The sequence below is a fragment of the Amphiprion ocellaris genome, chromosome 14, assembly GCF_022539595.1.
Source record: "Amphiprion ocellaris isolate individual 3 ecotype Okinawa chromosome 14, ASM2253959v1, whole genome shotgun sequence".
In the NCBI taxonomy this organism is placed as follows: Eukaryota; Metazoa; Chordata; class Actinopteri; family Pomacentridae; genus Amphiprion; species Amphiprion ocellaris.
Genome location: NC_072779.1, coordinates 21578780 through 21603790, shown reverse-complemented (window position 1 = coordinate 21603790; position 25011 = coordinate 21578780). Strand labels below are relative to the sequence as shown.

The 25011-nt window shown below is 38.9% G+C and overlaps 1 protein-coding gene across 5 annotated transcripts in view; it reads left to right on the top strand.

Moving 5' to 3' along the window:
* The first annotated feature begins 1160 nt into the window (after nucleotides 1-1160).
* arhgap32b (Rho GTPase activating protein 32b) overlaps nucleotides 1161-25011 on the top strand; it is a 123930-nt gene continuing 100079 nt past the window's right edge. For all 5 annotated transcript variants that reach the window (XM_055017200.1, XM_055017199.1, XM_023273370.3 and 2 more), the window contains exon 1: nucleotides 1161-1635. The gene's annotated coding sequence lies outside the window, so the exon portion shown is untranslated. The remainder of the gene's footprint in view (nucleotides 1636-25011) is intronic.

Sequence of the window (25011 nt, the reverse complement as noted above, 5' to 3'; positions counted from 1 at the left end):
GTTTATTTGCAAATAGTGGTTTCCAAAAAAATATAAAAAATGTATGGAATTTTACTAAATTCTTTTTTTCTGAAAACCAGAAATCTATATATATATCATTTACAGCTTTATTAGATAACAGTTATTCATAAAAACACGGTGGAAAGGGAAGGATTTTTCTTCTTCTGGCTGCTGACAGTATTCAGATTAATGAAACATGAATTTTGAAGCTGGAAGCTTGTCCAACGTTCAGTTTCCTGTTTGGCAGGTTTATGCTAATTGGTGCATTTTAACGAGAAAGCACCTGATTTGCATATTTTAAAGTAACATTTCTGAAAACTTGTTATCCAAAAGAAGTTTCATGGAGATATGTGTTAATCTAAAGATATTCCCTATGGACCAGTAGTATTTAAAACTGCTGATGTGTGTGGACAGTTGCGTGTCTCTCTACCTCCTAAGACCTGGCATCCACATATGTTGACATCATTAAAAAAAAAAAAAAAGAAGAAGAAAAGAAAAGCGTATTGTTAATAATAATAAAAATAATAATAATAATAATAATAATAATAATAATAATAATAATAATAATAATAATAATAATAATAATAATAATAATAATAATAATAATAATAATAATATATTATATATTGGCCGATTATTATATTTATTGGTTACTCCTTATTCCAAATAACTAGATGAAATCTAAAATGCAAGCCCAACCAAAGCTCGCGTCTTAATAGATATGGAAAGGTAGGTCATGTTTTAAGTGTTGTTCGGGGATTACGAAAACACAGAAAGCTCATCAGTTTTTAAAAATAATTCATGCATGACAAGGTTAAACTTTAGACGGACATTAGATGTCAACAACGAATGTGACCCTGGTTGGTTGGTTTGTTACTTGGATTCCTTTAGGATGTTGCTGCGGCAGCATGAACGAAACAAAACAAAAGCTCTTTATCTATGTTAGCTATGCAGGGTTATATTAATCCGTTATGTGACTCGCATTGTGTCTATTTTTTTAATTCACTGCCAGACAGGTCCTCACCCCGGAACGTCTGGACTACTGGAATATGATGAGCAAATCTCCTGTCTCCTCGTCCTATTTTTCCCCGCTTTGGTTTGCTTGTTTCCAACATTACGGACAGGCCGTGAACGCAGCGCGGGGACAGCGCTGCTCCTCCGCTCAGTCCGGATCCACCGTGTGTCTCCGCTCAGTCGCACCGAGCAGAGCCTCCTCACAAGTTTTAATCTGGAAATAACGTCCCGTGACTTCAGGGAAAGGCTGCTTTAGTGAGACTTTGGTTTTAAATATGAAGGAATGCTGCGGGGAAGACAGCTGTTTTTATTTCCCCTCCAGAAAAGCAACAGTGAGTGAGTGAAAGGCTGCTGGTGCGCTTTCTTGTCCCGGGGGAGCCTTTTTGTTTGGGGTTAACCTCACTCACCGTGGAGACCAACACTGGCGCGCTTTCCTTCAGCCCGAGGACGGACTGAAAAACACTCGCAAACACTTTGAGCCCGTCGTGTCTGAGTGTACCGGGCTGAGCTGTGATGAGGAGGGAATTTAACAGCGGTGAAGCGCCAGACGGAGACAGCGAAAGCTAAGCTTATCTAAGCAGCCGACGGTGGTCAGCGACCGCAGCCCCGACCACAGACCAGGTACTTCTAGCACATTCATGCTACATGCTCGCCGTGTGTGCTTTTCCTTCTTTCACGGTACTTTGCCACAAAACGTTATATGGAGCCGCAGTGTAGTCAGCTAATGTTACATATGTGTATTGTGTGTGTGTCTGTGTGTGTCTGAAGAGGGTATTCCGTGGAGGGTAGCCGTCTCCCCGGCTAGTCGTGGCTTACATTAGGTTGGCTAGTATCCCCAGTCGCTTGGGGAGAGAATTGTACACAAAACCTGGTTTAAAAAAGGAGCAAATTAAACACCAATTCCTCACTTTTCTCCTAACGCCGGTATAACTATGGTATTTCAGTGATATTTAATCTTTTGTTTCTGTTCGGCTGTAGAACTAACTGCCATCAAACTTGATAAGGAGCCCGGTGAACTATTGCCACCGGTTTTAAAGTTTAATCATGTCTCCATGATGTGCCGTTTGGTGAACCCGGTGATGCCACATTCGCCTGGAGACCATGTCGAGTCGTGATTGGTTCGTATTTGTGCCTGTTTATGCTAACCATCAAATGAGGACAACGTTAAACTCCTCGTTTTTTTTAAATGGAGTCTGGCTTATCGTGTTCTCCACACGAGAACTGCATGTGCGCGCTTTAAAAAAAAAAAAAAAACAAAAAACCCTGTCCTGGCTGCACATCATTCATTTGCTGGGAGATTTATTACATGTAGTTCAAGAACTCCAGTGCTCCTATCAGAAAATAAGTGTTGGTTCTAGCTTTCCCATTTGGCATTCTCTTTTAAAGTGATCGCATTTGAAATGTTGAATCCTAAATTAGGTGCCATTCACAAGGGAGTGTCTGAAAGCTCCCCACTCCCTCACATGTTATTTGATCCACAGTTCCCATGGTCTTCTGATGCACTCCTGATTCACTCCCTGTATTAGATTACGATCTAATCAGACATGCATGGAGGCCCTTAATCCTTATTTAACTAGGCAAACTAACTACAGACAGAGTAGGATGTACACATACACATCACTCATATACACATCCACAGCATTGAGCATCACTGCAACATTCGGGAAGTAAATGCCCCGCTGAAGGGTAGTTTCAGTATACTATACTCTGGAGGGCCGAGTGTTTTCCAGTCATCTCCCTTGTGAAACATTTCCCGGTCAGCTTGACTAATTAGTTGGAGCAACATACCTCTGAATCCTATCACATTTCTGCCTCCACCATGATTAGGGTGGAACACTTTACAAGCCATGGTTCGTTAGTGTTTTGCCTTCAGGGTCATGGTTCACTGCAGTGGGAGAACACATAGCTGCGCCAGTTGGATTTTTCATGTACGTGTATTTGTGGAAACTAACAGCAGCTTCTTATCTGCATTTTGCAAACTGGACTAGCATTCTTAGCATGTTGGTGCTTGATGCGTTATCTGATCTAGTGCTCTGCTCTGTTTCATTACAGTTTCATACATGAAAAAATAATGCTCTTTGTCTCAGGATGTCTGCTTTCATTTTAGTGAATTTCCGTTAATGTCTGCAGGAGTGACTTATGAGTGGTAACAAAGAAGAGTCTACAGTGGACTAACCTGTACTCCTGTCCGGGAAACTGCACGTAGAAATTTAATTGTTTGTAGTATCTCCAGTGAAACGTGACAGCCTTTGACCATGTAGGATCAGAATGAAATATTCCACTGACCTATGATGTCTGTATAAAGTTCAGGCCAAGCTAGATACACTTTCCTCATAGCGGGCAGTTTTCCTGTCGGTCATAATGTCCTTTCTAGATGGAGATAACTTTGATTCAGAAACTCGCATTTGCTCCATTCACTGTGAGTTTAGATCAGGATTCCTTCAAAACAGTGCTGTAATTGCAGTAGTGATGAGTATCTGTCTTTAGCTGTTGTAGCCAGATGATTCATTTTCTGTGTTCGTTTTTATTGGGATTGTATTTTTTTTTCACGCTGAAGAGAAATTTTACAGCTAAATAAAAAAAAAAAAATCAGATCATAAATTACTCATCAAACAAGCCACTGTGGACTAATCGCTTTATTGTCCTCATATTGCCCTCATATATGCCTCAGTAAGATTTATATTTACCTACTTTTAGAACAGGTACTTTCAAGCAGCCATGTTCTCCAACTCTTTCAGGTCATTGCTCTGGGTTATTACTGTAAACTCTGTCTGTATTCAGTTTGGTGTCAGTGGCAGCTGATTATTGGCCAGTTTCTTTGCTTTATACCAGGCCGGTGTGGGATTAGGAGAGAGCAGATTAGTCCAGCATAAGATGGTGAAATGCCAGACTGCAGAACTGTTTTAGCTTTGACTCCTTTATAAATCATGAGAAGACTGTTCACATTTCCAAGGTTAAGTGCTGTGTGGAAACAAGTGAGCAAACTAATATTGCTGTTACAAGTTTTCAGCTGTAGCCGAAATAACAGCACACTCTGTGGTGCAACAGATAAGACCTGATAGATTTCAGATTTACTGCTGTAGTACCTGGAGGATTAGTCATATCTTACCAGACAGCGATTGCTTAGGGCCAATGATGTTGGGTGGGTTGGGAGTATGAGTTGGCCGAGTGAAACGGAGATCATTTCAGAACATCTGTAGGCTGAAGTGTGTTGAGATTTTTTCCTCTCTCAGTATTCATGAGGATGTTTGTGTTCAACGCAAACTTCATTTTAAGAGTCCATCATCGAGAATCCATTCTAACTTAGCCAGCCGACTCCAAAATCTGACTAGTTTTTAGCTATGACTCAGCATATGGCGGTCTGTCAGGCCAACAATTCGGTCTAAATTGAAATATCCCAAAAACTATCAGATGATTCTCCATGAATTGACTTGTACAGATTGATATTCAGCCACTTTGCACTTCTGGGTTTTTTTTTTTAGTGTTTTTGTTCTGCATTGTGATAACTGCACTAAGTCATTGCCTTTAGATTCATCATCGGGTCAGCATTTTAATGAGTCAGGTACTCTGCTTAATGGCCAGATTTCATTATCCACACAAGTTGGACTTGGATGTTTGCATGCAGCCCAAAATTTGTGGTAGTACAGACTATCCACACAAAAAGCACACTGACACAAAAAACAAGTGGTGCTTAAAACAAGCGTTTAGTATGACCAAATGTAACAAGCAAGGAGTGGATCTAAATGACGACACTATGCAAGATGATATGGTAGCGACTTGTCAATCCTTGCTATTATTTACCCAGTTTGAATTGGCAACAGCATGTTAGCAAGGTTCCATTAACATTTCACTCAACACTCTGCCTACACAGAGTGTTGAGTGAATGTACACTCTTGTTCAAAATTCAATGAGCAGCAAATAGGGATGCGCTGTAACTGATCATATTTGAAAGCATTCTGGATTTTCCTTTGACCTTCACTGTGTGTGGATGCTTGAAGGCATAGGAACTGGTAGCCCTGCATGTGGCTGAGCTTTTGCTGATGATTGTTGTCAGTTTCTTGTGTTGACCTGCTGTTTTTCATCATCAGGCATGTCATGATGTTCCTGCCACTAAGTAGACTGTTGTCATTTTTTGTTGCAAAATGAATGCTACCTGTGCATCTTTTAATGACCAGTCATAGCATTCAGGTAGGTTGTTTGCACATGGCACGATGCATTTTCTACAAATATACTGTCACATAATATGACAGTATCCTCAATAACATCCAAAAGCAAGCTTTAGTTTGACATGTTTTCAGCCCTTATCACATATTGTACACAGAAAGGTAATGGTAAGGAAATGTGAAGTTTATCCAAAGGAGTAGTACATTGATATACAAAAATAAGTCATCGAAACACATTCTATTGACAGCACTATCAGGTTTGGGACATAATTAATTCAGTACAAGGCATTTAAATCAAACTAAATTCAAAGCAGTGTGCAGTCTGACTGTCCTCATTCTCCTGTTATGCAACCAACTGCTTTCTTTTGTTGTCTTGTTATGTACATGAAACCTCCCGCACTCTCAAAGGTCTCCTTGTTTGTCTCCATCATCGACAGCCACGCACAAAGCCAGACATGACCTCCGACCCCAGCCGCAGATACTGATGCATTGTGCGGGGCTAAGCATCCATTGTTATTCCTTTCCGTATGTTCATTAATTATGTATAATGCATACGCTGCTGTCCTCAGGCCCTGTTCGACTCGTACACAGAGCCGCAGACTCTTTCATTCTTGGTGTGAAAAGGCACCTCGCTCCAAGCTCAGTGCACAGTCACAGGCCTCTGAGGATGCCGTGACATTCCCAAAGGAGATTCCATTCCCCCGTAAACAATCCTGGCATTGACATGGGCGCTGATTAGCGAGTTGCCAGGGTATTTCCACAATAGCCCAGTGGAGGATAATGAGATCGGAACTGCAAAATGGAGGTCTCATTCAGGACTTTGTTGGCAAAAAGTTGTGTGAAACTACTTGGAAGACTTTAGACAAGCCGTGTCAGGTTGCTGTCTTACCAAAAGTGAATAAATTCAACAGATTGGTCTGACAAGGCACTGAAAGCATCCAGTAAGCACTGGAAGCTGTCAGAGCTGTGTGTACCCAGGTTCACAGATTTGCCACTTACGTTTTCTGTCAGCAGTTTTAAAGTCTTTTCCCTCGAGTTGTTACAGTCAGGTTCTGCTGAAAGTGTGGTGCCACAGATTTATGTTTTGCCTCAGTTTCCAGTTTTGCACTCACTGTTTGAATTAGCAGGATGCAGACTAAATTTTTATTGATCCTTGAAGAGGAAATTGGATCATTGCAGTAAAGAACGGAGCCAAGGGAAAAAGTTTCTAAAGAATGTGAGTAAAAAGCAAAAATGCGATAAAAGACATATATAAAATATAATGAAGTGAAATATTTAAGATATAGTACCTTCATTATATTAAGTGTTGACTGAGTAAAAAAAAAGGAATAATGTATTTGGCACTGCTTCCTAAGAAGAGGAAGTAAAGTTAATAAAAGTAATTTTGAATAATTCAGTTTGGACAAGTAGCACACCCAACAAAAACATTTGCTCTGACAGATGATGTCTTCCAGCAGCAATGAACTAATAGAGCAACATGAATTTTAAAAGAATCAGAATGAGAAGATTCTTGTTAAAAAAGCGAGTGTGTGCGATCATTTAAGTCATTTTAAACAACATTAAAATAAGTGACGGCCCATATACTGACCCAGCTGGATATGGATCTTCTTTGTGGTTGGACTTTATCAAGATCTACACTATTTTCTTCAGGTTAGTCTGACTCACTGGATGGAGGCTGAGGGTCGAAGACAGCCAAATTGAACCATGCGTTTTATGCTGCATTCTCCTTCTCTTTTGCTATCTGCATGTTACCATTTTCAAAATCCCCTTGGCTTTGGGAATAAAAACAACAAAAACCTCCATGAAGCGGCAACTTTCCCACTGAAAATGACAAGTTTGATGGAGATTTGGATCAGCCCATAAGGCAGTCCTGCTTTTTTTTTTTCTTTTGTTTTGAGGAATGACCCATTTGAATCACAGTGCAACCATTCCACCAAAACAATTCTCCCTGACAGTATTTTCCCAGCAACACCATCACTACATCCTGAGCTTAACGCCGCAAAAGACGATTGTGATAAATTTTAAATAAATTCAAACAAGCCAGAGATTTTTCCTTTATAGCAGAATCATAATGAGGTGCAGCCAAACCATTCTTAGAAAGAAGATATTCAGCATTTTTATAATTTTGAGGATTCGCTTAATCCTAAACCCCAAACAGTGAGTGTCCAATCACAGCTTCGCATTGAAGCTGGGCTCTGATTGAAGCAGTGTCCTCAGAGCTGTAGTAACCGTAATACTCTTTATATGAAGTTTTTTTTTCAAATGTCTTTCTCAAAACCAAAATGTAGGCAAATAAACTGCAAACATTACCTTGTCTGGTTTACTATAGCAGTAGTTCCCTAAACCAGTGTTACTGCCAAGGCCGAGGAGAATATCATTAGCTAAGGACATTGTTATGTGGCGTTTCAAGTTCCTTATTCACACAGCTTTCAGCTCACTCAGAAGAATCTGTCTCGGTGTAGTCTTGTAACTCCAAAGCTAGGAGAATCAGTTGTTCCTGGTGAAAAATCACTTATCATTTTATTAAGTAAAATTGACAGTGATAGGCTAGAAATGAGAAGCGTGATTTTGTTTGTCTGTGAAATCAAGGCTCTCTTTCAAGAAATAAAAAAAATGAATGATGAGTCAGTTTTTGTTATCCCTGCTGGTATCACATCAGCATCCAGTAGAGTTTCAACTTTAGAGGTCAAGTAGTCAAGACACTGCTGCTGTTAATTATTAATGCACTTGTTAAAATGATTATGTGAGCAACCGTGATGTTCAGGGTTCATGTCCAGTCACTGACCTTTGTCATATGTCGCCCCTCCTCTCTTTATCCAGTGTATCAGCTTACAGAGAGGTATCTGATGAAGGAAATGCTAAAAACACAGAAAACATGTATTCTAAACGTATTTTTATAGTCATCCTAAGATTAAATTGCTGACTTGACATGTTTTGCTATCTGTGCGCCACCCACTGCTACAGATTCAGTTTGGTTGACTAGGCTATGTTTTTGCAAAAAAACAAAAAAACAAAAATACATAACCATCATGTATCATTTTTAAGTGCAACTATTGTGGGCTAGATGAGCAAAATAGTAACCTGGGTTAAACTTTAAACCCAACATGTTTGGTATATGCTCTAATGGGGTAGTGTGTTTGCATGTTGAGAGTGAGATAGGTTTTTCCTGCATTCTAGCCCTGACTCTATGTTATAGTCACACAAGATTTTGCTATCAAATCCAAGGTTAAAGTAATAATTTAGAAGCGTGAGATTTAATACCAGACCGTTCCAGATATTTTGTACAGTTTTCGATGTCAGCGTAGTAGATCGACTCATCTATAGGTGTGTTTGTTTAGCTCCTCTTGTGTTTTGTCGAACCGTAGCCTGGTTATTAGCCTCGCCTTGGAGCTCCAGGATGCTCTAAACCCTGGGGGCTTCAGACACCAAAGGCCCAGTTAGGCAAAGCCAACCCCTAAAGCGGAGTTGTCTAGTGGGTCACACTTGTATGTTTGCTATGACTGTTCATTGGACATTCACTGTGCAACCCCTCGTCCCCTACCCCCACTTCCCCTTCCCCATTCCACTAATTAGGTTGATGGGTGTCATGTTGTCTGGGTGCATTAGGGTCAGATTTACCTATCGTGTTGTAACGAGACGCCTGTCAATAGATTATTTGTAAAAACAAGGGCTCTTCCCATCGTCTTAGTCAGACTAGTGTAAGGCTGAGCCTAGCGTTCATCTGTTTTTTTTGCGGTAATATTTGCTGATAACCACTTTTAGGAGCTTTGCTTGATTGATTAAAAGCAAACTGTTAAGTGCAGGTGGTCGGTTTTGCTTTTGACCCTTTAAAATCTGATATTTGATGAGTTCTGTGGTAAGCATTCTGTCAAATTTGAAAAGTTCATTCATTATTTATGGTAAACATTGTGATTCAAGTTTGGTTTTATTAATAATTCTAATGTGCTTCCCATAAAAATTTTGCCCCAAAAATCCAGATATCACAGTCTTTTTTCTTTTTATTATTATTATTATTATTATTATTATTATTATTATTATTATTATTATTATTATTATTATTATTATTATTATTGATAGGACAGCAGTGAGAGAGACACAGGAAAGTGAGGAGAAGAATGAGGGAAGGACCTGCAGCAAAGGGCCATGGCCTGGATTCAAACCCATGTTGGGTCGCTGTTTATGGGTCACCCGCTCTGCCTGTTGAGCTACCGGGGCAAACTACCACAATGTTTTTATGCCATTCATTTCTGTTGGTCCTCACTTATTGTCCGTCGTGGCGTCTGTGCAGCTGTTCTCAGTCTCTGTCCTCTTCTTAAGGCTTTCACCACATGATTGGCTGAAATGTACCATGATGCCCATTTGTCTGAAAAGAACTCTCTGAATGTGAAACCTTCTTCACTTAAGCCTCATTCACTGAAACAGAACTGGCTAAAGGTTTTTTGAGGTTATTAAGGTTGGCAGCGCACTTAGGTTTGTGGCCAAAACACATAAAATTACAGCAGCAGCTTGCTTTACTTTGCTAATGTGTATTTATTAGTACAGCAGCATTTATGTATAAAAGTGCATCTGTGCAAGGACTGTTACTCAAAGCAAGTTTAAATTTTTCTGTGGTGGCCAGACAAGTTTGCCAATACTCAGTACAGTTGTTCATAGGGAAAATTTCACTTTTTTGAGATTTAAAATCGTATACACATCCACTTGACACTATAAATACCAGTACAATGCAGTGTGACCGTCAACCAAAGATCCATTTCATCCACTTTTTACAACCAAAATCAGCTGTTGGTAGTGTGGAGAGTTGTACGTTGACATGGAGGGCACCTTTCTTGCTTGCTGTTCTTAGTGTGCCATATCATAAGGCCTTTTGCCTATGGAAACACCTCACTAATCGTTAAACTCTACACAAACCTTCTGAAACGTATCATCAAAAAACCTTGCCCACCATATGCAGCAGTTGTACAGTGTTGTGAGACCAGTTTGAATTCTTCTCTAGAGCAACATGAAAGCCTTTTCCAATATGCGCATCACTTTCTCACCACTTCAACTTTGAGTGTGGCTTTTCATCAACTGATGTTTTTCCTTTTTATTTATTTTTTTACAGGGTTGACATTGATATTTATTATTGGTAATTGAGGAAGGCCGATGACCGATATTTTGAGCCGATAAACATTGAATGTTGGATATTGACAGCAAGTGATAGCAGGGAACCTATCATACATAACTAGGCTTCTTCAATAATATAGCTTTACTGTGCTGAATTTATACATGTTTGGTTAAAGTGAGTACCTTTGTTGTGATGGCTACAAAAATACACATGGGTAGGTTTATTGAATGTTTAAGGCCAAAACAAAACGCTGACTAACAGGACACAAACAGCCGTCTCCCATACTTTCCCAAAGTCTAGTGTTTTGTTAACTTATCCATCCACACCAACCCCCTCCCTACACGTCACCTCACTGCCTCATTTGCTCCTGTCATAAGTACTTTGGTCAGTATATGATCCTGCAACAATTAAACTTGACGTGGTCATAATAAGCTGCTTGCACAAACAACCTACAGGATAATTTTTATGAGAGGACTGTTTCATCTGAAGACAACATTTTCTATGACTGAGAAAAGGTAAAGTGTCCCGGGACATGCTGTCTTCTTTTGTTCAGTCTCACGCTCTCTTTTCAGTATATTTATTGAAGTGTCCTTCTCAGCAGTGTTTCCCTGTAACTGTGACCCGGCAGGCTAACCAAGGCTCACTGAATGAGGGTCTTTTACAATACCGTTAAGATTGTACGTGCTCAGTACATGAACAGTGATGGTACGGTTTCCTGTCCTTGAGTCTGTGTCTGAAATGCCATGTGAGTAATGTTTATAGACTGTGCAGTTGTGGCTGAGCAGCACTTGATTTCATTGTAACAGCAGCAGTTGGCAGCAGTCACTGCTATTCACTGACTTATCATGAGGCAGACAGAATTAAACTGTCTGGCCAGTGAAGCACATTGTGCCTCCCTCCTGTTCTGTTTATAGTGTGTCTTTCTCGTTGAAAGAATTTGAAGTCTTCTTCTATACTGCAGGCCTTGAACATTTTTATTCTATGCATATTTAAGACTCAGTTTAATAGCTAGTCTGATTAACTTGTATTCCTTGGAGTACGTACTGACACCCGTTCAGCTGATGCCCTCTGATTTTGCATGCACCCTTTTTTAATTGTAATTCCACTAGAATATTGTCCCTATTGTTACTTTTTTTTATTCTGACAGCGTGGAACAGTGTTGTCAATCATTTCCCTCCAAGATAAATAAAACTAATGCAATATTGGAGTTGCACAGCTTAGCATAGGTAACAGCTATTAAACAATAAAAAGCTGTTTGAATAGATGTTGCCTCATAGGTAACTGCCAGATAAGTTTCTGGGGCTTCTAAATTCATTTCACACCTCTTGCCAAGAAACACAATTGTAAGTACATATTTTTCTGTCACCAATGATTCAAGTGCAGAGAATAAATTTTGGATTCCAAGCATGCTTGTTGTTGATATTGTATGTTATGAGCTACAAAATGAAGATCTCGTCTCTTCTTTCCTGCAAGACTTGTTTATTTGCTAAGCAGCCAGTGCATTTAAGGACAAAGGCTTAGAAAGTTATGGTAGGTACACAGTTCACTCAACATCCTGTGAATAGGAAATGGGAGGATTTTGTTGTGTGTCTCATCATGCTCCAACACTACATGTGCTGGAAGTGACCAAAGTGGACACTTACAGACTCTAGGTGAAAACACTTCATATACCCAGTGGAACAGTTCTTATTTTACACATCATAATGAAATATGTAAAATGGTCTGACAGAGATTCCTTAAATCTTTAGTGGAGCCTGACTGACTACTTTTAAATTAGTGCTATCTAGAGCTAGTGGCTCTAATGCAGGGGTGTCAAACATAAAGCTAAAACCGTCCCGCCCAGAGGGTCCAATCCAGCTTGCAGGATGACCTTGCAAAGTGAAAAAATTACAGAGGTGAAAATGAATGCTTCTTGTGAAAAATATTTAGACATTAAACATTGTGCAATATAATGTGAGTCAGCTGCTTCAGTACGACAGAGTTTGGTTTGGTGGAACCTTGTTGATGTACTGCCACGACATTTATGCATTTATTATATATACTTTTTCTACATTTACAAGACACGGAAACAACTTAACCTTCTTCCTTAATAGTTCCCACTTTAGTTTGTGTGATGTGTCAGGATTACTACACGGATGTGGAAATGAATGGGAATTTAAAATAATTTTTAGATCTTGACTAGTTGTAAAATACTATATTGTTCAGTTCCAGATAACTGCAACTAAATGTTTTGTAAGTTGTGATACACAAATAATAAGCTAAAGCATAATGTTGTTGAAATTTCACTTATTTTTCTTTAAAAAATTAAGATTGTTCATAATGTTTTGTAAAAAGTTAGTTCATTAAATGTGAACGTTGTCGGAATGCGCTTTTTTGCTCAAAAACAAGGGGAAAAATTTGGAGTTGTCGTTATTTATTGGTTATTATGTTGTGATTTTACGGGTCTGGCCCATTTGAGATCAGATTGGGCTGAATGTGGCCCCTGAACTAGATTGAATTTGCCACCCCTGCTCTAGTGGCTTATATGTTAGGAATTCGTCATAGTAATAACGGCAGCCTGCTTGCTTCTTTCCCGCTTGAGGAATGTAATTTGATTATTTTTTGGCTCTGAGTTAAATCTAGTTAGGCTCCAGATCTCTAAATTTTCAACTCTATCAATTCAAATAAATCTGGTGTTGTTGCGATTTGTTCTAGGTGATTAATATTCCTATTTAAATAGCAAACTGTTATAAGTTGTAAGGCAACTCCAGTATTTCTGAAATTGTTTTAACTGCTCCCACCAATCTTCAAAAATGCTGTCCATAGGACATGTACACACCATGCTGTTGACTGCTTGGTGACTGCTTGATGCCGTTTTGTGCCATGTAGTGAGCAATCAATCGGCTTTCTAATATGTTAAAAATGCAAGTTAGTGACCCAAAAATGCCTGAAATTGGCATTTCAGGAGACCGAGTTGTTGCTTCTCAGTGAGATCAACATTACAAATTCTAGGAACTGATTTAGTGTTTAAAAACGTTTTAAGGAGTGTTAATGACTGATTAACAGAAAAAAATCACTGCTCATGTTCCACACACCACCAGGATCTGTAAGGTGCTTCTATTGTCCAACACCATCTCTCGGCCGACAGACCTTTTATCTTTGTGTTCATGTAATGAAGCTGAATTGAATTAACAAGGTCACATCTCTGACATCTCGGCTCGAGAGACTGGATACATTTTAAAGAATGTATCAGATGACAAGCTCAAGGAGGCAGAGAAAGACACAGTGTTAACAAAGAATTTTAAAGGCTGCGTCACACATTGATTTTTGTCTCGTTTATCCTGGGACAGCAAATTGCCGACCGGCTGACTACAGTGGGCAGGGCTGGACATGCGGATATTAATACAGGACCGTGACCTAAATGTTTGAACTGCACTTTTACAACAATTTGGGACTGAGGTTCACTTGTTTGATGAGTTCCAGCTTGGAAATCATCTGAGAGAGTAAACTAGGAGATTACAAGCTGTCATCTCAGTAAATGTGCATTTACTAAAATGCTGCATTTTAAACCCTACATCAGGGTAATGCCACTCAAGGATGCTGAACAGAATGCCTTGTCATGGCCTGATTCCTGTAAAGCTCCAAGTTACCTCATGAATATGCACCACTGAAAGAATTAGGGTCAGTGCCTGTCAGTATGGTCAATGTCATAAGGGGCTGGCTAGTATATAAGCAAAATGACAGTAAGAAAACCTTTAGAACTGCACTGCAGGGTTTCTCTAATGCAGGTGCTTATCTTATGTTCTTTTTGACAGTTTCTTCTCATTTGTTTCAAGGTTAAAAGTAGTAACTAAGAACCGATTCTCAAGTAAAAGCAGTCAATAATATGGCAGTACCATAGTCACATAGTCATTCAGTAACATCATTTAAAGGGCATCTTCATTGATTTTACACATGAAATTCAATTCACTTGTCACTTGGAGAAGATCATTCTAATATAATGATAACACAGGTAGTGCAAAACAGTGGCATATATTTACAACAATGAAAACATTTCTATAAAACAAATCTAAACAAGACAAGTAGTGCAATGAAACAGCAGCATATATTTACAACGGACATTTCAGTAGCCTGCCTACACTCTTGTCATGTTATGTGCCAGAAAGTAGAGCATATCTTCATTTTCATGCAAGAGTCAGCTCCTGGTTTTGTTCAAAATCTAGCCAGCCTTTGAGAAAATGCACTCTGATGGGGTGGAAGTGGCCGAAACGTACAGGCAGTATTTGGCAGCTAATGACAGTTTAGAATAGCGGTCACAGTTTTGCTGCCCATCTCTTGCTTGGCACTTTGATCTTGCTCCTCAAGGTGTTCATTGTCAGAGTGTGACAGCATTAGCATGGATATCTCCGTCTTCAGCACTCTGTTTTCTATTTACAAACACGTGCGAAGTGAAGCGTGACATCGGAGTTAGTAGGTCTGCGTGATACAGCCAGCCTGCTGGCCAGTCAAAAGTAATGCTGACCCCAGAGGTCACTGTAGTCCACAAGACTGAGACATACCAATGCTTCATGACAATAAAGCAGCTACTTGGTGGCGGCGGGCATTTAAACAAACTCAAATCTCAAAATGAATATTCGGATACCACCACAACGACCGAATATTCGGATATTCGAGTCCAGCCCTAGAGATTTGTCAATTAGGCCTTTGACCTTAAATTGAAGTGACAGGCTGTTTATCCAGGCAACCGTATGCCAATTAAGATCATGGATTGTTTTATTCCACCCCTTTACTTGATGATGTCATCAGGGCCAAGCTTGAAATATACATTTCTGAAAAGAAAAATAAATATATTAACTATCTGTGAGGGACATGAGCTGTCCACAACGACTTTTGGTCCATTCTGACTGCACTCATCAACATTGTTTCTAGAAGGAGCTGACAGTTGGTTTCACTGAAATCCCCACGTTCCCCAAAGATCAGTTGTTGCAGATTAAAGTTGCAATCATCGCAAACGAGTGGAATGACACTTGTATTTGCACGGTCACTGCAAAATGCCATAAAGTCCTGTTTCTACATTAAATCCCATCTTTATTTGATTTAATCAGGCTAATTTTATAGCTTGTATCTCTGCCCGCCTATTTAATCTCTTATTTGAAAATAGTTTTCTTAAATGGAAAGTTATAACTCTTGCAGTCTTCAGCTATAGTGGGCTGGTCTTTTGAATGAAGAGGTCTGTAGGAAACTATAGTGTTTGCTATTTAAGTTCCTTCTTAATTTTTTGCAATAACCTGTTTGGAAGAGCTCTGTCTTCATGAGAGTTTTTCTTTCTTTTTTTTTTTTTTTAAAGGCCTGGCCTTTAGGTGGCCACTGGCAGCCCTTTATAAATTAAACATGTAGAATACATGTTGAATAAGCCTACGAAACAGGTCATTTATTAAAAACTTTCTTTTTCTTTGTTGGCAATATTAGAGTCAAACCAAAAGCAATGGAGAAAGAAGTGGGATGACGCACAGCAAAAGAATTGGGCTAAATTTGACCCCAGGATGCCGCTGTAATGACCCAGCTTTTCAGTGTGTTACGTATTCTACCAGAAGAGCTTCCAGGCTCCCCCAAAACAGGTTTTACCGATGCAGAAATGGCTTAGAGCTATTTTTTTTTTACAGCTTTGAGGCCTCTGTGAAAAACAGACCCAAATTATATTTGGTTTTAGGTGTCAAGTTTGTCAGACTTTGATTTAGCCATTTCATGGATAGAATTTAAATACAGTTATTTCAGAGATTGATATTTAGAAACAAGAAAGTAATACAAATAAAGTATGGCTTGATCTGTTGCCCCATTAGAGAATGGAAAACATTGGCATTTAAACTTGGTTAGTTTCCAAATAGAAAATTAAACCGACTTTTCATTTGTTAATTTTATCCCCACCATACCTAAATATTCACTTAATTGTTTGATTGCCTCTTTTGGGTATTACACATAAGATTAAAAACTATTTTCTGCCATTATTGATTGAAACCATCTTTGGTAATCTCTTCCACTGGTAAGATTGAAATCAAAATTAAGTAGTTTGACTTTATTTTTCTTTCTTCTACTAGTTGGGAACAGATACTTTTAAGTGGCTAGTCCTTCAAAAGCAGGTATTTTCCTATTACGTGACAGAAATGCAAGTCATGTCTAAACGATGGGCGTGCTTTGCTTATAAAGCCCCTCACAAAGCCCTGCTTCTAAGAACATCTCGTCTCTGGCGTGTTGCACACAATGGCTTTTCAGTATCTCACATCTGGCCCACACAAGCAGCTCATCCAGTAATGGATAGAGAACGCTGTTGTGAAGAATAGGATTTCAAAGGAAATAAATTACCAAGCAGGTGTGCTACAGAAATAAGAAGACGTTTTTAGTTTGATATGGAACAGTCTTTCCTAAACTAGGATGTAACATTAACATGCCTTCACAGCTGAGGCCTTTGAAGAAAAACGCCATTGTTTTCACACTCACTCAAACAGCTGTGCAAGTGAAAGCAGCACGCACCACCTGCCAGGTTTAGACCCACAGTTCAACTTTGACCTCAAAGAACATTGACCTCTGTGGGGATGTGTCCAGTGGCATTCTGGTGGACAGTAGGTGGACTTGGCTGAATCCAAATGTCTACCTTTCAGAGTTGTGGACTGGCTCCATATTGACTTTTAGCATAGATACACTGACATGTTCACTGTCGTCAACTCCTGACCCTGTGCCTCATTTCTAAGTATTTTTCTTCCAGTTTTTATCCAATATTGATAAAGAAAATGTGCATTTCATAACAGCTGTAACACAGGTTTACATAGGTTGTCAAACACAATAGTATATCAACATTAAACTCTCAACTGAGGATTCTCACACCAAAAATGGACCAGCATTTGCCTGTCTAGTTTTTCAGATGATAAGAATTTATTCAGCTTATTCATATTGTGGATGTGCAAACGTAAGACAGCAGTAAACGACAGATTTTATTTATTTTTTTAAGTCTTCAAATATAAATTCTTTATATCAAGGTATTTATTTATTGACATTATTAGTTTTCCAAATGTCTTAGAGACAAGTGAACTTGACCTACGATTGTCATCTTCAGGCTTGTGGACAAGATAAATTGTTGAGTTGGAAAGCCATTACTCACAGACTTCCTTGGAACATTCAGAAGTATGATTTTGCAAAATTTGCGAGTTTGTGCTAGCTGATGAATAGCAATAAGCTGTAAGATTGCACAAGGTCTATTTCTAGTGCTTTTGTGAGCTATGAGCTTCTGGTACATGTGACTTGGAAACAGGCTGACTAGTAAGGCGTGTGGCATAAATATGCATAACTGCATCTGGATTTTGGATTTAATTCATGTGAAACAAAAAATTGCAAATTGAGTCATAGATCGGTGGTCTGTTGTTGATTTATTTGGCTCCTTTGTATGATGTTTATTGTTTATTAGTAAATCTCTATAAATAAACTGTCTGAGACTAATGGACTGAAACATGCACATGGAAAACAATGCATTTTATGATTTGTGGTTTGAGAGCCTGGTCAGTGATGGATGTTTGCTGACAGAATGTACCACTGGCAATCCAGTGTTGTCTCATTAATCAGGGCAGGAGGAAACGTAATGAAGACAATACATGCAAGGATGCATCCAATCAGTGAGCCATGGGTTTGTCCTAGCATGTCTTTGTGTTTTTGCAAATACTGTCAGAGATAATTGACAGTAGAGATGCTACGCTTGGACAGAGGATTAGTTTCAGCTGAACCCACCAGCATTTTCAGCACAGCTTTCCAGGAGATTTATGTTGAAGGTTCCCTGATAAATCACTTATTTATTGGTGTTTGTCACAGTGAGTCAGCTTGTTGTGGTGGGAGCAGGCTGCTGCCTTCCCCTCTCTTGCACCTACCCTCTCTATACTGTAGTGGTGACAACTCAGGCAGAATTATTCCATGGCATGCCATTGCACAGATGTACTCCCGAGAGTGTATAGAAAATAAATATGAAGCCACAGATTAAGTGAAGTTAGCACTCCTCTCTCATTGTCTTAGCTGCCTTGTTTCTGGAACACCAAGTGATTAGAATGTACAGCTGCCGCCAAGTGAACTCTGCAATTAAAACAATAGTTTTTCATAAAGCTATGGAGTGGCTGTAGGGTGATAAGTCTGCTTCAATAATTAAAAATGGAATTACAAAAGCAACTCTTATTTTTTTGCTATTCCACTTGATGATGCTTACAGCCTTTTACTGGCATTCTGAATGAATTGTGATCACCGAATTATAATTTGTAATGCTGTGCGGGTGCTGAAATCTGTGAAGCCCTCTTTTGCCCTTCTCATTTATTATATGGGTTACTGGGTAAGACTTTCTGCTTGTTCCTTCATAATTTTTACTTTTATTATTTATAAATGTTGTCTTATTGTCTCTTCATTGTGTATTTGATCTGTACTTTTCAGATTTAACTTCAGCTTTCACCCTCTAGACCTTTAGAGGTTTCTCATGCCTTTACATGAATCGGCAGGTAGATTTGGTTATCAGCTAAACAAAAGGTCGGTCATTCAGTCCCACATATCAGAGTGTCTTTTGGCAAGACACTGAACATTAAATTGGTAGTGATGATCAAACTAACTTGCTCGCTGTTATCGGTGTGAGTTAATGAGAAGCTTTACAAATGATTCCTGTTTCCCATTTAACTTATTTGTGAGGGGTCAAGTCAATGCTGGAGGCTCAAACTTTTAACAAATACTAGATGTATTAACTGCCTATGTGCTTATGTGGAAAATGCATTTACACAAAAAACATCTCTCTAGAGGATTGCCCACAGTGTCCCAAAAGTAAAGCAGCACAGAGAAAACCCTCTCAGCTCTACTGAGCGGCAGCTGTTTCTGTAGCCTTCATTCATCAAGTGTAACAGCATTGCAGATTTTTACTGTATGTATGTACATTTGTGCAATAACCTCAAAAAACCCCATAAACTTAGAACTGTTCATTTTACTTTTGGTCAACACTTGGACCAGATCTAAAAGATTTCAAATTGATTTTCACTGAGATTTTTTTACTCCATGCATCAAGAAGTTTTGTTTTCTCCTGCAAGAAAACACAACTTAACAGCAGTTGACAGTAAACAGGATTCTCTGCCCGTTAATGTATCTGCGTCAACTGATAAACACAGGCTGTCAGCACATTTTGCATGGAGCAGTGCCCTTAGCTTTGTCACACCTGAGAGAGCCAAACAATCTTGATATGAAAGAGGTGTGACGTTAGCTCTTTTACACGGTCATTATAATGCACCTGTCTGTCAATAACAGCAAATTAAAGACAAAGCTTTAACCTACAGTGAGGGGATCCGGTGCCACTGTTATGTTGTGGGGGACATTTTATAGGTATGGTTTGGGTCCACTTGTCCCTGTAGAGGGAAGAGTCGCTGCAAATCAATACACAATTGTTTTGAGTGATAACTTTTATAATATGAAGAAGCATATTTATTCCGATAGGAGTGCTCTTTTCAAGGATAACATTGCTCCCATCTACAGGGCATGAAGGTTAAATGAGTGTGAAGATAGATAGATAGATAGATAGATAGATAGATAGATAGATAGATAGATAGATAGATAGATAGATAGATAGATAGATAGATAGATAGATAGATAGATAGATAGATAGATAGATAGATAGATAGATAGATAGATAGATAGATAGATAGATAGATAGATAGATAGATAGATAGATAGAAAGTAATCCCGAGGGAAATTCAAGAAGAAATTCAAAATGATGTGAATGATAGGCTATGTCCTTTGCAGTCATTTGGCCTCAACCACATTGAACACCTCTGGAAGATTTGGACTGATGTTTCAGACAGCACATTCTATCACCATCATCAAACACAAAATAAGGGAATATCTTATGGATCGTGCTCCATCCATACAGTGTAGTTGCAAAGACTCAGGAATTAATGCCAAAGTCCACTGAAGCTCTTCTGGCAGCATGTGGTGGCCCAACGCCTTATTTAGAAACTTTATGTTGGTTCCTACTTTCATTTATCACCTGTCTGTATCACACACAGACTTAGAAACCTGTAAATATCCAGGTTAATCCCCAGTGACCTCAATTTCCTGCAGGTCATTACAGTATTGTCACAAGAACCAATACTTTGGTAACAAGTTGCTACTGAAATTCCGGAAACTGAACAGTTGTTATTTTTATGGTATTAAAGTCCTGCAAGTACTTTGGCCTCGGTGGTAGTCCCCTTTTCACTGTTTGTTAGTTTGTTGTGTTGATTGATGATCTTACCTATGTAAATGCCCTACTATTTGAGATGTGATGTGGAGGTGAAGCTAATTCTCTTTCAAACACACCACTTTGTATCCTCATCTCTGTGTGCATGTGAAGATTTGAAGCAGTGGAAGCAACCAGACAAAAGAGCATAAGTGGCAAGAGTAATTTCAAAGACTGACAGAAAGCCCAGTGTTGGTAATTGGGATATTCCTAATTTGATTCTATTAAGATGTTTATGTGTCAATTGAAATGATCACTATTACCTTCCTTTAGTTAAAGCTGTATCATTATAGTACAGATGGAAGCGCTTACTGTTATTTCTGCTTCTCCTGTCTGCTCATTTTTCAGCTCAGTAATTTAGATCCACATCTTGCTTTCTATTGTATTATCTTCTCTGGTAATTCACTAAACGTGTTCACCCTGTGGTGTGCTGTTGTGAGTGGGAACCTTATCAGATTTTAGCCTGCTTATTACCAAGACAAGTTTTATTACCCAGCTCTACTCAAGAGCTTCTAAATCAGCTTCAAGGTCATTCATCTCATCTGCTCTTTGGCTGTTTAGTTCATTAGAATCTGATCACTTGGATACATTTTTTGAAGGGCAAAGTGACTCACATCTTAACTTTCTTAGGACTATGTCTCCATGACAGTCTGTTAGAAGTGAAAAGGAATTTGTGTTTGGAAGGTCTTACTAGACACTTACAGAAGGGTTTGAGGGACCAATACTGAACAAAAAATTCTCTTTTAATGATCTCATCCCCAGCTATGATTCACACTTCCCTGTAAGTGTGTGTCTAGCAGTCATCTGACTATCACTCAGATGAAGTCAGCCTCATTTGGGATAAAAAGCCTCATGATGTCATCGCTGAAGTTCTGCAGTCAGTTAGCAAAAAACTGTTTTTATCTGTTTATGGCAAGTGGCAAGTAGATATGCAAAAGTTTGTCAGTTAATGCATTTGTTGGTCAGTATAAAATCTGAAGTGACACTACAATTGAAGAACAAACACCTTCTTGATAATCAAAAGTAGTATTGCAAGCAATAATATGCACCCTTTCTCAGCTCAGTGGCTACTCTGAGGTCTTTGCTGCTACAGTCTTAGTCTGATATGATAATATGATGATATGATAGGATTTGTAATGTTAGCAAAGTTTAGGTAGATATTTCTCTGTAACATTACTTAACCAGTTAGTTGACACTGAACATGAGTCGCTTCTACCTGTACTACTGTTACTCTGTGTTCTACTTAGGTCTGGATGGTAAAATGATGGATTTGTACTGTATTGTTTAATTTAATGTAATGTCTGATAGTTTCACTTAAATGCCGCAGATGCAACCCGCCATTAAGCAAATAGCAAAAATACAAAGTTTGGTTGTATGAACAAGTCCCAATGTTCTCCCTCCTTGTTTCATAAACAGGAGGGAGAACATTTTACAAACAAAAAAAGTTTCCATCCGGTGACACCCATTTCAAACCAGCACTTTGAACTTTAACATCGGCTAGGTGTGTTGTGTTAACATTAAAATTATTACCTGTGCACCTTGCTAAATAAGTTAAAGTGGTTAAATTTGAAATACACCTCTTCTCACCTGGCCTTTTTAAGTAATTTATACTGATTTTTTTGGAATAAATAATTAAAAATAATAAGCATTTACTGGCATCAACTGAATGGAAATATTTTGATGTGATCATGACTTCTTTTTATCAGAAATCTCATGTTAAAGCGAGACGATACAGCTTCTGCCAAACATCAGCCACTGTGGCTGAAAGAGGCTGATAAATAATAGCTGTACATATCTGTAATATCTGTTTCTCTTTCCTTCTGTACAATGTAGGATTAGTTGAAGACAATTGAATTCAGGCTCCATTATGTACGCCACTATTAACATGGTGGTAGAGTGGTTTTGCTCCATCTTTTGCTGGCAACCTCACATGTTCTGCTGCACGTGAGATTAGCTTCTCTTAAGCTAACTCAAAGACAGTCCTCTGAGACCCAAACTCATACCAGCATATTAAACAGACTCTTATGACTAACAGGGCTTTCTAACCAAACACTCAAGCATGGTATTATGTAGAGGAGGGCTGTTGTTTTCAATCAACTTCAAAGCTAAGTGTTTCTAAATTCTGAATGTGACAGCCTTGATTTACCACTTTGTTCCACACCCATTGTTAACTAAATTCAACGTTTACTCAAACTCACACTATCTGCTTTGTTGCCTCAGATGGAGGAATCTGATAAGACCAAACAATGACTGGCTAAAGATCTTAGGATGGCTTTGAACGTATACCTTGAAGTGTGGTTGCACCAAAGAGTAGACTTGGAGAAACAGTCTGGAGTCACACTTAGCAGCTTTATTTTCAAGGCCTTTCTTCAGCTACCTGAGCCAACATCTTGTGTGTCTTACTTGTAGAATGCCAGTTTGAGAGAGATTTTCTTCATGAAGGGACATTACACAAGTGAATACGCAGTATCTCCACATATTTTAATTGCATCTTACTCATCTTTTTTTTTTTACCACTCATAACTTTCCAACTTTGATCAGTCAACTGGTGCGTCCTTTAGAGTGATAATCAAGTATTTTTGACTCTTCTCTGTAGTTTTATGTTCATAATGAGTTGTTCAGATATGTCATTTATTTGATCTAACCTCAGATCATATCTTCCAAAAGGCCTTGTCTTCCCAATGGTATATAAATAGTTTATGCTGCAGGTCACACTCTATCCTCCCTATGATGTATGTGTTGTGAATAGTCAAACTGCTCAGTCACACTGTTTTATGCAAGACCGAGCAGTCAGTTTATAGCAAACCATTTGTCACATCGCATACTTGAGAATGTTGCACAGGTCTTTCTACATGCCAGCATGTTGCTCTTAAAGTCACTGTATGAGTGGAGTTCCAGTTTCTTGTTCAAGGACACTTTGACAGCACAGATGGCGTTCTCAAGGATCGAACCTGTAACCTTTGAGTTGTGCTAGTGACCTTTCAGAATAGTTTCTCTCTAATCAGCAGGCAACCCTGCTACTTGCTGTTCTGCTGCTTGAATAGAGAATAAAGACAAGGTGCAGCATGAATAAGCACATTCATTAGCTATTTCCAAGATACCGGATGCTAAACATCAGTGTGATTGTTGCCACCTGTGCATCGCGTTCTACCCTTTAAAATGGTTGTATGAGGACATTTCTCACTTGAACATTGCTGCTGGCAGTAAGTGAAGGGTTCAAGGCTGCTACCAGTATTCAAGAGACTGCATAGAATGGGCTTTGACACAATTAGAGGAATTTAGAGAGTGGTTCTAGCCTCATTAAACAAAAAACACTGGCTGTCAGTGTAAATGTCAAGGTCTGACAGACACATGGTAGTTGCTAAGACTGAGAGTCAAGCAGATCACAGAATAGGCATGCTGCCGAGATAGATTATTTGATCTAAAGACATGTTCTTCAAAAGAATTTTTAAACCAGAATACTGATGAAGGGCTTTGACATGACTTACGCAGGACATGGTTTTTCACTACATATAATTCTTATCTTTGCTTGAAAATTTCAACAATTATGTGAACAGTGCAGCTCTGCAAATGCCAACACATCTTTCTTATAAACATACATTTGCACAATAATAACTCCACAATTCTTTTTTGAATTAAATGGAAGTGTATTTTGAAAAACTGTGTATCCAGAATTCTAGTCAAATAGTAAGATTCTTAAAGACTCTCACCTATATGTTTTAATGTGTTTTACACTTGCATTTTACATAAACTAAGAAGCTTTGCTTGTATTTACTGATTTAAGTGACTAGAGCTGCTGCTGCTCTGCTGATGTGCTGTGTTCACTGTGTGGGCTGTATGCAGGCTGTGCATGTAACAATATTTATTGCTCAGTAATTCAGAGTTTATTGCTAAAATGTACTTTCTGAATTTAGTTAACCTCTCTAAGTTTTGATGTATGCAGGCTTGTACCCTCACCTTTTTATTTAAAAAAGCATGTTTTTTTACACACTTGCTCATCCTGCTGACTGACAATTTTCACAAGGGGAGTTTCATGCTGATCTCAGCTGTAGAATAGAGGGTGACAGCAAGAGAGGATTTTCACTTGTGTCATCTCATTCCTGGAAGAATGACTCCTGTTCCATTCCGTTCCCGTGCTGTGTTTTATTTTTAGATCTTAAGACAATGTGATGATTATGACTTGATGTTCTTACCCTTTTTATTGAAGCTGGAGACTACTTTACTGCAGGGTTACTGCTTGTGACTAACATTAACTATTTTCCCCCTCCCGATGTGTTTTTTTTTTTTCTGTGTGTTCTTTCCAACCGTCCCTGACTGCTTGCTCATGGTGAATCCAAAGGTAACTTTGGATTGTTGGGTTCTGTGCTCTCTGTTTAAAATTCATAAGGCCTGTACCTTACTATGTTAAGTGTTAGACCTGGGCCTGCCGTACTCCTCCTGTGTCTGGATTAAGGACTTTCTGTCTGACCGCTCCC